At 42.3% G+C, this 13,424-nt stretch overlaps 1 long non-coding RNA gene across 1 annotated transcript; it reads left to right on the top strand.

The window, feature by feature from the left end:
- The first annotated feature begins 1,166 nt into the window (after window positions 1–1,166).
- On the top strand, window positions 1,167–5,579 carry LOC137220691 (uncharacterized). Its single transcript, XR_010941744.1, has 3 exons — window positions 1,167–1,304; window positions 4,887–5,102; window positions 5,282–5,579. It is a non-coding gene; the product is annotated as an uncharacterized lncRNA (long non-coding RNA).
- Window positions 5,580–13,424: the final 7,845 nt, after the last annotated feature.

Genomic DNA, 13,424 nt, shown 5'->3' with positions numbered 1-13,424 from the left:
GAAGAAAGGCTACCTGGATGCCTACAACAGAACCCATTTTTATACAATAACCCCCCGCTGCAATGTGAGGCTTTAGGTAATGTGATCTGTTTTCACACAGCCTAGTGTTAGGGTGCTACTGCCACTCACTGTAAAGGTTACTATCTCTCTTTTATTGTAATTACAAAAGCTAACTGCAAAACCCGAAACCTTGCTGGGAAATTGCCTACCTACACAAAGAACACAGAGACCCTATCGTTTCAGAGTTCACTTCTTTCCGAGCTTTTTTATAAAGGAGTTTTTGTCTGCCTTGCAAGGTTCAATCACGGAGAAATTGCAAATCCAGGTTAGCTGATGGCTTAGAGGGTTTCAATGGAGGAGGTGCTCTTTGGTGGTTTGCATAGGGGTGCTTTACACTTTAAGTCACAAAGTTAATTAACACTACAACCCTGATACATTTTAGATAGTGGAAGGGGGAGGGGGGAAAAGGGAGACAGAGAGAGAGAGAGAGAGAGGAGAGAGAGAGAGAGAGAGAGAAAGGGAGAGTTTCCTACTAAGTGATGTCTCCTGTTTTTTCAGATCCTATCAGCTTTCCTTGAAGGAGGCATTACAGTGCGTTCATTCTCCTGCTGTTTGCTTTCAGCACCCTCGGGCTCAAGGTTTGGATACTGTAATCACAATGCAGAGGGTGTTGGGAGGCACTTATTTTTATCCCCACTGCCAGCATCATCACAGTGTGTGTGATCCAAATTCACACTCCTCATACACACAGCCCGTGGCACTGCTGGGGAGCCAGCTGCTTTCCCCAAGGCTGAGATATGGTCAAGGTTCTTGTCTTGCCTCATCAAAAAGGTGATAGCAAAAATGTGTGAGTGAAACCTACACTCACGGTAGCTTACTTAACAAATTTGAAACGTGTTTCAAACGTGTGATTTGCTCTTCAATGGGAGCCCAGGATGAAGACTGCATGTCTGTATGTGTGTGTTTACGTGTGTGAACTTGTATTAGTTGTTGCAGACGTGGTGAATGCTCTAGATGGGCTCTCCCTCTCTCCTTACTAACAGAAACTGGCTTTCCAGGGCAGCAACGTGTTCAGCTCAGAGATCGAGTTTCCCCTGAGGTAGGTGTGGCCGTGTGACCAGGTTTGGGCTGACTGGATGTGGGCAGAGTATTCTGTGGAACTTCCAGGAAGCCTTCTGCAAAGGGAGGGCGGGCGCTTTTGCCCTTCCTGTCTCCCTGCTGACTGGAAAGCTGATATGAGGCTGGCGCCCCAATTAGCAATGCTGGACTACCAGGTGACCTTGAAGACACAGCTGAGGGTTGAGGTGAGGTACAGGAAGAGAGAAGGTGCCTCGGTCCCTGAAGCTTTTGCTGAGTTGTCACACCAGCCCTGACCTGCCTCCTCTGGTTTTTCCTTAGGAGAGAAAATTCGTTTGTGTGTTTGGGTCATTATTTTTGGTGTCTCTGTCACGAGCAGCCAAATGCAATTGCTAACTGATATATCAACCTGAGGTTTAACCTTAACGAGGCCTGATTCGAGGGGTGAGTAAGCCCAGAGGACAGAGAATAGTGCCTGACACCGAGGTCGTGTGCAAAGAAGCTAGCTGTTAATGCCCCTTTGGGGAATTATTACATTTGCCAATCATCTCTGAGTTTACACTTTAATTTAGGAATACCCATTTTAATTCAGCTTTGTGTTGCAACTATAAGGGCTCTAGAAGAGTGTCGACTCAGCTTGGTTGTCCTAACTGATACGTTCGACCCACGTATTTGAGTGTATGTTAAGTTTCTTCATTTATTCATTCAGGAAATGTTTATTCAGTGCCTGTGTTGGGTGAGGCACAGCTTTAGATATCGGTGCGGGTCCAGGGGGTGGTTATATAAAGGAAAATGAGAGGGAGACTGGCTTCAAACTTATAGACTAGGGGAAGGAGAGAATTAATAAATAGTAATAACAGCTAATGTCTGCTGAGCACGGATGATCAGCTGCAGTATTTTACCTGTATCATCTCATTTAATATTGATAACAGCCCTTTGAAGTACACAGGTGCTCTTATTTTTCTAATTAAACAAGCAAGGATCTAGAGGTACAAGGAAATTAAGTAACCTGTGCAAAGTCATAGTGAGTGATGAAATTGGAAGTTGCAAATGGTATTTGTGTGCTCTTAATCACTATGCAACAACTATAATAATTCAGCAATTTATTGAGCCCATTTTATGTGCAAGACCAACATCGTGTTATAAGGCAGTGGTTCTCAAAGTGTGGTCCTCGGACCAGCAGCTGCAGTGTCATCTGGGAAATCCTAGAAATGCAAATCATGGGCCTCACCCCCAAACCTGCTGCATCAGAAACTCTGGGGTAGGGCCCAGCGAGCTGGGTTTTAACAAGACTTCCAGGTGATTCTGATGCCTGCTGAAGTTTGACAACCACAGTGGTAGGGGATGAATAGATAGGTGAGACTAAGTTTGGAAGAGGGTAAAGCAGGTATATAAATAACTATACCTCCAGGCAGATAAGATGCAGAAAGGACTAGAATCCTATTGAGTTTGAGTTTCCTGCCAGATTTTCTGATTTTTCAAGAGAAATTGGAATCCAGATTTTGATGGGAAATCTCTCAACTTTATCATTGGAGTCAAAATAAACTTTTTAAAAAATAAATAGGCAAAAATAAAACCTGTCTGCAAGGCAGGCAGCAGCCTGTGAGCCCTGCTGAGGACAATGGAGAGGCATAGAAGCTTTCAGTGGTCTGCCCAGAGCAGTCCGGGAGTTAATTTTCCTAAAGGCATTGTGGGAACTGGACTAGAGCTGTAAGACATGAATTCACTGTATTGGTTTGCTAGGGTTGCAAACAAAGTACTATAACCTGAGTAACTTAATCAACAGAACTGATTTTTCTCACAGTTCTGGAGGCTAGAAGCTTAAAATCAAGGTGTGGGAAGGCCTGGTTTCTTCTGAGGGCTCTGAGGGAGAATCTGTTCGTTGCTCTCTTAGATTCTAGTAGCCCCAGGCATTCATTCCTTGGCTTGTAGATGCAAACTCCAACGTTCCGTCTTCACATGGTATTCTCCCAGGCTTCACATGGTTCTTTTCTTCTAAGGACACCAGTCACATTGGATTAGGTGCCCACCCTACTCCATCATGACCTCATCTTTACATCTGCAATAACCCTGTCTCCAAATAAGGTCACATCCTGAGATGGTGTGGGTTTGGACTTCAACATAGCGTTTTGGGGACACAATTCAATCCCCAAACATTCAATTTTAGGTAGTGTAATTCAATAGTTAAGCTCTTTGTTTTCCTTATAAGTGGAGGCTAATTCATTAATTTTTTCCTTGTTCCTTTCTATGGGAATTTTTAAGAGGATATGATATACCTTAATGACATTTTATAGTCAATGTGTAGTTATTTGAGGACTTTACAATCAACTGAGACATGGAGCTAATGGTAAAGCACATGACCTTTGCCTTATGCGAAGTAAAACACACAAAACAGAGCTCATTTAGAAGATACTTGAGAGGCTTGTGATTTTTGAGAACTTGGGTGAAGAAAGGCTACTTTGATAGAAATCCAAATATTCTGTTTGGCTTAAGGTGAGGTTAAGGCCCAATGGCTTTATAAGGGTCCCTCGAAACGCTTGTAGTATTTGATTAGAGTCTGGCTAGCCGTGGAAATATGGGGAATTTTAAACATGGGATGATAAATCCAGCAAAATTTAGGAGCACACAGACAAGATTCTACCTCTCCATGTACTTTGTTCCCCAAAACTAATAGGAAAGTCTGACACAAAAGTCAAAAGATAGGCTCATGTATTCTGAGAATGTCCTCACTCCTCAAGAGCTGGAAAAAATATAAAAAATTTAATTTTACCTTATTTTAAGACATAATCTTCAATTGCATACTTCTAGATTTTTGCATGTATTTTTCCCTGTCTTTTGTGTATGCACACCTCCATGTGTATGTTTTGTATAATTGAATCCAAAGTCAACCAGCTTAAGCCTAATGTCTGAATTGACATTAAAGATTTACTGCTTTGGGCTTCCCTGAGGATTTCTAAATTTAGAGGACAATACTTTTCAGCACTATCCACATTTTCATTTATCCATTTTCTAATATTTTTATTTAAAATAACATAGGTAAAATGCATAAGAAGGGTTTAGTTTAACCCCCCCCCCCCCCGCTTTTTTAGCTGAAGAATTTTTTCAAAGGAAATCCAACATGTAAAAATAGTTGACAGGGGAGTTGCTCTGACTGAACCAAGAAGGGTTGAGGGGTTACCTTCCAGGGGCTCCACCTGGGACCCCTTGGAGCATCATTTGAAAATCACTCCCGTGAAATATTTGCAGAAAGAAATGCCGAAGTCCTAATAAAATGGTTACGATGCCAGTTGCTGGCCGGAAGATAGCAGCACAGCACAGTAGCTTGAAATGTACGTTTCTCAACTCACTCATTCCATAAATATTTGTTGAGTGTCCCAGGTTCTGTGGCTGTGTGAAGTCTCAATAATGGTATATGAAATATAAATTAAGGGCTTGGGAATTCCCTGGCGGACCAGTGGTTAAGTCTCTGCACTCTCACTGCTGAGGGCCCGGGTTCGATCCCTGGCCGGGGAGCTAAGATCCCACAAGCCACGCTGCATGGCAAAAAAAAAGGGGTCAAAGTTTGGCAGATTTGCTAGTTGCCTTCTATGATAGTCAGCTTCCAAGATGGCCCCCAACAATCCCCATCTCCTGGTATTTGTGGCTTCATGCAAGCCCCTGCTACCATATGCCAGGGTGTTCTGTGTGAGCAGTAAGGAACAGCAGAAGTGAAGGAATGTCACTTCTGAGATTAGGTTCTAAGAGGCTGTACTTCCATCATGGGCATGTTGCATCTGTTTGTCGTCGGTCTCTCTCTTTCTATCTCTTAGATCCCTTACTCTGGGGGAAGCAAGCCTTGTGAGCAGCCTTATGGAGAGGCCCACATGATTAGGAAATGAAGTTTCCAGCCAACAGCCAACAAGAAACTGAGGCCTGTCAACAGCCATGTGTGTGTCCTTGAAATGGATCCTGAGCCTTCAGTGACTACAGCCCTGGCTGACAGCTTGACTGTAACTTCATGAGCGACTCTGAGCCAGAACCCCCAAGTAAGCTGCTTCTCCATTCTTCTACCTCAGAAACTATCTGAGATAATACATGTTTGTTACTTTAAGCTGGTAGTTTTGGGGAGGGGTAATTTGTTATACAGCAATAGATAACTAATTCACCTACTCAAAATCTCTTCTTTCTTTTCTTCTTTCTAACAAGTCTCAAATTTCTTTCAAAGCATCAGTGTGCCCAGAATAAAAACCAACCAACGAACCAACCAACCAAACAGAAGTTACCCAAGAAGAAAAGTGGGACTCAACCTACAGAATCAGAGCACCTTGGGTCTTGGCTGCTGAAACACAAAACAAAGTAAAACACTTTTCTCAGTTGTATTTTAGACTCATACTTAAAACAAAATAAAACAACAACAAACATTTTTGACTCCTTCTCTGGGGAGCTTGAGTGATGAGGAAATCATCAGAAACTATTTCTGTTTGTCCCTCCCTGGTCCCCATCCCAGGAACCAGACTATTGAACTTGGCCAAGAATAAATGGAACTTGAGTTTCAAAACCTTCCTACCCAATAATGTTTCAAATTTGTAGCCTTTGAAGACTGTGAAGATGTGAAATGTAGCAAACTGAATTGAACATTTACCAACAAGTGTTTGGAGAATTCTCTTGCCTTTTTGAGCAAGAAACTGTTTATAGACATGATTGTAAGAACCGTCCTTTTTATTCTCCTCAGTAACTGGGGTTGCCCAATGTCTGAAGCTCTCTTATCTGCCCAGACATTCTTTGATCCACCCACCTTAAACAGAACAGGAAAAAGGGTTTGTTTTCGTTTTGTTTTTAAGCATTGTCACACCCTAAAGGAAAATTTTTAGGTTGTGTGTTAGACTAGACAAATTAAAAACATCTAAAACAAAACAAAACAAAACAAAAAACATCTAAAAACAACACCTCAAAATGTGTTTATAATTTAATGTGGAAATGAATAAAATGTGGATTCAATTTTGGGTTAAAAATTAACAAAAAATTGTCTTACTGGGGAAACTCCTTTTTTCTCACATTCTTCTTGTTCTCTTCAGTTCCTTCCTCAACTTTTCACTGTCATTTGAAATTATAATTAATCTGCTGAACTCAATGTCTATTAAAATCAACTTCTTGTAACTGCTAAAAGTCTTCTATATTAGGACTTTAAAAAATAGGGCTTCCCTGGTGGCGCAGTGGTTGAGAGTCTGCCTGCGGATGCAGGGGACACCGGTTCGTGCCCCAGTCTGGGAAGATCCCATATGCCTCGGAGCAGCTGGGCCCGTGAGCCATGGCCGCTGAGCCTGTGCTCCGCAAAAAAAAATAATAATAATAATAATAATAATATCAGCTCAGTTATTTTGATATTAAAATATTTTGGGGAGGGGGAGATGAAGAAGATCTGTAGAACAAAAGAAACTGCACAAGAGATCATGAAAATTAAATTAATTTCCAGTTGTGTAGTAATCATAAGAGAAAGCAAAACATACCTCCCAGAGAAATTGTTATCATATATGCAATCATTTCCCTTGAAATAACATAAATTAACAAGGGAATCTGAACTTTTAATCAGTTCTTTGGCATTTTCGCAGTATGTGGTTATCTAGTGGTATATTCTTTTTTTTTTTTTTTTTTTTTGCGGTACGCGGGTCTCTCACTGCTGTGGTCTCTTCCGTTGCGGAGCACAGGCTCCGGACGCGCAGGCTCAGTGGCCATGGCTCACGGGCCCAGCAGCTCCGCGGCATGTGGGATCTTCCCGGACCGGGGCACGAACCCGCGTCCCCTGCATTGGCAGGCAGACTCTCAACCACTGCGCCACCAGGGAAGCCCTAATGGTATATTCTTAATAGAGGAACTATTAAAACTTTTGGAGCTAAATTATGTCGAAAATATCACACTTTAATTAAAAAATACATAAGAATGAAGAAATGGAAACTGAATACGAACTAGGATTTCTGAAACCTAATCTGAATTGAAATGAGCTAGGAACATAAATTTTGGTTGCTAGGTGAGGACTCACATTGTTTTACTTTGAAATGGGGACATGAACCCTTGATACAATTTTTTTTTTTTAATCACTTAGGTAATAAAAGGACCTCTCGCATTGATCATTCTTTGATTGGCCCAAAACCCAGCTTCAACTTCCTATAATGCTTGGAGATAATTCTTATGGCCCAAAGTAAAAGTTAGTAGAATAGAGCATTTCCAGGTTGTAATGTTAAATGTATTAATATGACACGTGGTTGCCGCTTTTCAAATGTAGCAATGAGATTCTAACTCTGCACTATAACTTGTGTTACAGTTTCCAGTGGAAAGGAAGCCATAACCTAGATTGTTAGACGGATTTTGGTGTCAACCCTGAATAAAATCTTGGCTTTACTACATTTTAGTTTTGTGACCATAGGTAAGTTAACTTCTCTGAGACATAGTTTCTCATCTGTAAAATAGAAATAATGGTATTTTGTGAGGATTGAATGAGAAAATATGTAAATCACCTGCTTAACAGAGGTCATTTCCCCATTGTCCTTTTCCATTACTCACAGTATTGTAAAGCTGTAACATTAAGAATTCTCACACTTTACAGTTCAAAGTACTTCCTCAGGATTCTCTGGAGTCTTTCTTCTCTCTTGATCTCCTATATCCTTCTTCCATGGATGTTCTTTTTCAGCCCCGTTCTTCCCTTCTTCATGCTGCATTCAATCTCAATACTATTTAAACCTCTCATCTTGGTTTTTTCCACACACACACCCATGACTTTCTTCCCCTTTTCTTCTCTGCAACCAAATGACTTCTTTGATCCTTAGTGCTTTCTCATTCTCTAAGGACAATTCAGGTACATATATTTCTTGTAAAAACATTGTGGTATTATAAATACTTTTCAAAGAAAAAAAATCCACTCATGTTGTTTTTCAGTCCCTGTCATATATTTACATTAAAAAATGCGTTTTGTGAATAGCCAAGATGAAGCTGTCCGTGGGATGGTGTGGTGCAATGGCTAGAGCACAGGAAGAGAGAAGCTGCTTCCTCTTCTGCTCTGGTGACCCTTGTGGGTCCATTTACTTCTCAAGGTCTCAGTTTCTTCATCTCTAAAATGAAGAAGTGGGAGAGATTACTCCTGAGGTTCCTTCAGCTCCGAAAATATTCTAAGACTTGGTAGTTTTATAAAATGGGAATGTTCTTCCAATACTGCCTAACCCGAGAGTACAGCTGACCACAGTATCATTATTGAATTTTTTTTCCCTCAGTTCCTGTGCATGAGTGCAGAAAATAAGCAGGAGATAGAACCCTGCAGGCACAGATAGGAGTACTTTCTGCAGGGAGGATAATTACCTCTTGGCCTTCTACCGTGGGGGCCTATTGATCTTGAGCCACACTGATGCTCTCGGATGGCTCCAGGTGGGCGCTCTTGCTTGGTTCCCCTTATCACAGATCTGTAACTGCTCTACAATGAATCTGTGAAACGGCTGGACAAGATTAAAGCTTCAAGCTTTGCCCTAGAAGAGAACAGATCTATTGGTCTGTGCTGGAGACAGACCCCAAATATCTCTGTGCTGCAGTGAGAAGCAGAGTACTGGGTATGTCAGCTTTGGGGGATGGAGGGGAGAAGGTCAGAAGTAAACATGTTAAGAAAAATGTCCCCATTTATCCACTTCCTGGTTTGGTTTGTTTTCAGAGTATTGTCAAATGCTTCCCTTCCCCCTAATGACAGTGAACTGAAGAGCCAGCAGGACAGAGGTTTCTGTGTTAAGACATGAATGTGAAGTCTTACTGTATTTTGAGTGCTTAAGGAAAAGCTAATGGGAACTTTCCAGGGAAGATGGTGGGTGTTATTAACATGGAAATATGTATGAGAATTCCTAAATGAAGGCTTTATAGGGTGGAGTTGGAAGCTAATAAGACTCTGGCTGGTTGGGGGTGGGCAGGGTGTGGGACTTGTTGGGAGTGGGGAGAAAGGGTAGGGAAGAAAGCCTTCTTTTGGACTCTGGGGACTCCGTGGGCCTGTTTAAAGGGCCTAGAATGAAGGCTGGAAGGGAGACTGAGCAAAGCAGGGGAGGTGCTAGAGAAACTAAAATGACTGTAGCACAGGAGGGGGGCCCCTGGCCAGGGCAAGAATGGGAACCTGCAGCTGGTGGTAGAAAATACTAGGAGTTTTTGTTTGTTTGTTTTGTTTTTTGTTTTTTAAAGTAATTCCTGAAGGTAAGGGCCACACTGGGAAGGACCTATGGATTCAAAGGAAAGTGGGCTCTAGGAGTCCCAGCGAGTGGCCTCAGCTTTGAACCTGTGGCAAGCCAATGGGCATAACAGTCAGCTTGGTTCCCCCGCCTCCAGGCCTCTAACCTTTGCAGCTAAGGTCACAGCTGTCCAGTTGGCCCAAGGCTCTGGAGCCAACCCTGTTTTTACAAAGCAACTAGAACTGAGAGCTCTAGTCTATTGCCATCGTGGTGACAAGGCTTCTCTTTTTACTGCAGGGTCTGCTCTGATTTGTAACTGGCCTTTTGTCTTATTTCCTTTTGCCTAAGCCTCTGTCTTGGGTCCTAGGATCTGCCTCTTTTTCTTATAATGATATTGCTAGCATTTGATTAAGCACCAGCTATTGTGCTGGTCCTCATACTCACTATCGTATTTAATAACCCTATGAGAAAGGTAATATTATTCCTATTTTGCAGATGAGAAAACTGAGGCTTAGAGTGTTTTTTTTGTTTGTTTGTTTTTTTGCGGTACGCGGGACTCTCGCTGCTGTGGCCTCTCCCGTTGCGGAGCACAGGCTCTGGACGCGCAGGCTCAGCGGCCATGGCTCACGGGCCCAGCCGCTCTGTGGCATGTGGGATCTTCCCGGACCGGGGCACGAACCCATGTCCCCTGCATCGGCAGGCAGACTCTCAACCACTGCGCCACCAGGGAAGCCCTAGAGTGTTTTATTTTATTTTTGTTGTTGTTCTTTTGCTTGCCCCCAGTCATGGATCAGAGCCAGGGTTCGATCCAGGCAATTTATAACCGGAGCCCAGTTGTGTACCCACCATGCCACCCTGCTTCTATATTCAGTCTCTGCCTTGGTTCTTTGTCTGCCACTCTGATTATACTGGGATGGGCCTCCTGTATGTTCTTCTCCTTTCAGTTTTGCTGCTGAACACCTTCAGCATGTCTGCCTCCTTCATCTTTCTTTAGTGATGCCCCGCTCAGTGGTCTGCCTACTTTCTGGGTCTTGACCATTTCATGTATACTGGTCCTGCTGCTTATAAAGAATGCTGCTGGTGGCCCCTGAGATTTCCTATGAGCCGTGACTGAATACGATTCTCTCTTACTCTTCAGTAGAGTCTAGTCGTGCAGGTGTAGTCACTGCAGACAGACTGGAAGCAGAGTTTGGCTGGATAAGCTGAGCACTCAGGGTGTGAAGTTGGCTGGAGTGTGGATCAGGGCTTCAGTAGCCCCAGCTAGAAATGAGTTGTCCTGGTTTGATGTCTAGATGAGCTGGGGAAGGACCTCTTCCCCTTTAGTGGTGAATTGGGGTCATTTATTGGAATCTGTGCTGTGGCTTGAAAGATTCTGCCCTTCAGCTTGAGTGGGGCCTACCTTGGAGCACGGTGCCTGATGCTACACTCTGACTTCCTGTTTTGGTTAGGGCAGAGGTTCTCAACCTCACTACCCATCACAGCCACCTGCAGAGCTCCTGAGAACGGCTGAGCCCTCTACTCTATCCTCAGAAGTTCAGTTTCAGATGACCTAGGGTGATCTCCAGGCATCCATGGTTTTACAAAAAAGCACTGCAGGGGATTCTAATGCACAGCAAGGGTTGCTAACCACTTATGTGCTGGGTGATTCTTGGCCTGAGGGTATCACCAGTGAACGGGAGCAAAGCAGCGTAGCCTGGGAAAGAAAGATGTCTTTAGTGTTGCTTATCACCATGAACCCTGAATATCGTGGGATGTAAATCTGATCAAAGAAAGGCCATGTAGGTTCTTCAAGTTGTCTGGGACTGCTAGAGGAAGCACACCATGTGCTTGAAAAGTGCTGTGGTCCAGGGATTTAGAGAGGATGCTGGAGCTAGAAGGCTCCTCTCTGGGGCTGGGAGCTGCTCAGCTGCAGGGTGATTGAGGGAAAAGTTTTTGATTCTATCCTAAAGTGGCCCCTAGTTGCCCTGAAGCCTTGGACTGCCGTCCAATGAACTGCCCAAATGTGTTAAACTCTTAAGTCCGTCAGAATTGCAAAGGTAGAAATGCTGAGGTACAGCCTGAGGAGAGGCCAAGTAAAAGCATAGATCATTATTTAAAATGTGGTGGTCTTTGCACGATGGCTGTGATGATCCACATTTGATACAAAAGCAAAAGAAAACCAAATATGTTTTAAACAAGATTTAAGACACACTTACAAGGTCAAGGGCTTTCTTAGCAGAAAGATGTCTGTGATGTTTACTTGGTTTTGCTCAGATTTTATTTTTTAATATTTTCAGTTCCTGTTTCTTAGCTTTTATTTTTAAGCCCGTGGACTTAAAATGGTCAACCTTAGGTTAAGTGGTGTATTTTCTTTTGATCAAAGTTTTGAAATAAAACAAACTTCTGTGATTAAAAAGAGTAAATCTCTGATCACTTTCATGTCAGACAAGGGGTCTCTGCCCATCCAGAGCTCTGTGGCTATCAAGGCAGGAGTGTGCACTGCTTTATCTTGTTGGACCTCATCTTTAATGAGGGGGTTGGAATTGGTGACCTGTAACCATGGAATAAAGGCTGACAACTCTTGAGCTACTGTATGTCAGACGCTACGCTAAATTCTTTACACGGATTATTTCATTTATTTCTTACCATGACCCTAGGATGTAAGTACTATTTTTATCACTGCTTCTGTTTTAGAGATTAGGAACAGAGGCTTAGAGAGATTAAGTAACTTTTTGGAGGTCACACAGCTGGTAAGTGCTAGAGCTGGGATTCTGAGGCCAGACCCGTGTTTATAATCACTATGCTTATATTATCTCCCTGAAGAACTTTATCACCACTTCATAAAATGAGTTTTGCAAGGCCAGCCCTCTGTGAACCTGTTTCCTCCTAGGCAGATTGCCTCTTCATCTGGGCTGTGAGATGAATGGCTACACCTGGTAATGACTGGCCAACAGGCTAAGATTATTCCAAGTGTAAATAACTGGATAAGACGGACTGAGATTAGTTTTTCTTGAGAACGTGAATGCAAGACTATGAGCTGAAATGAACACTGCAGAATGTAACCAATTTATTTTACTTAAGAGCAATTTGCTAGTACACTCATATTCATAGCAGCATTATTCACAGTAGCCAAGAGGTAGAAGCAACGCAAGTGTCTGTGACCAGTGAATGGATAAACAAAGTGTGGTATATACTTACAACGGAATGTTAGCCATAAAAAGGAAGGAAATCCTGACATGCTACAACATGGATAAACCTTGAGGATGTGACAGTACATGAAACAAGCCAGCCACAAAAAGACAAATACTGCATGATTCCACTTATCTGAGGTGTCTAAAGTGGTCAGAGTCCTAGAAACAGAAAGTAGAATGGTGGTTGTCAGGGGTTGGGGGAGGGGGAAATGGGGAGTTGTTTAGTGGGTACAGAGTTTCAGTTTGGCAAGATGAAAAAGTTCTGGAATGGGTTGCACCACAGTATGAATATACTTTACTGAACTGTACATTTAAAATTTGTTAAGATGGTAAATTTTATGTTATGTGTATTTTACCACAACAAACAAAGAAGTAGCATTCCCCTGTAATGATCAGTGTGCTGAAAATAGGTCTTAAACCAAAGTAACATTACTGTCACAGAACTCTAAACAATATTTAACGACGCCTTATTATGTCAGGAATTGCAAATATAGATTCTGTTATTTTTCTTGAATGTTAATTTATTACTCTGAGTTTATGGTGCAGCTATGGGGGTTAAAGGGGATGAGAATTATACCTACAACATAGGGAATATATGATACATTTAAGGCAGTTAGCATGGTAATCGCACAATAAATCTTAATTAGTATTATTGCTATTGCTCTCTTGAAAAATAAAATATTTGGAGCAATGCAAAAAAAAAAAACCCAATTTGCTAGTTATTATGAGAAATACATAGTTTTTCTAATTTAATGACACCTAACAGTGAACAACCATCCACCAGACCTTTCAGCTCTAAAACTGCAAACCTGTGATTATCATACAACGATTATACCGCTGACTGCATGGTATGTTTCTGAGGGACTATGGCTTTTTCATTACTGTTCGTATAGGCAGGATGGGAGTCTTTATAATATTTGCACAAGGCAGTATCCCACATTGATTCTAGAGAAACTGGAGACAGGGACTGTGAAGGATTTTTTCGGGCTGGGTTTTGTCACCAGTTGGC

Source organism: Pseudorca crassidens, chromosome 3, assembly GCF_039906515.1.
Source record: "Pseudorca crassidens isolate mPseCra1 chromosome 3, mPseCra1.hap1, whole genome shotgun sequence".
Classification (NCBI taxonomy): Eukaryota; Metazoa; Chordata; class Mammalia; order Artiodactyla; family Delphinidae; genus Pseudorca; species Pseudorca crassidens.
The sequence above is the reverse complement of the archived record's forward strand: the minus strand, read 5'-3'. Positions and strand labels throughout refer to the sequence as shown.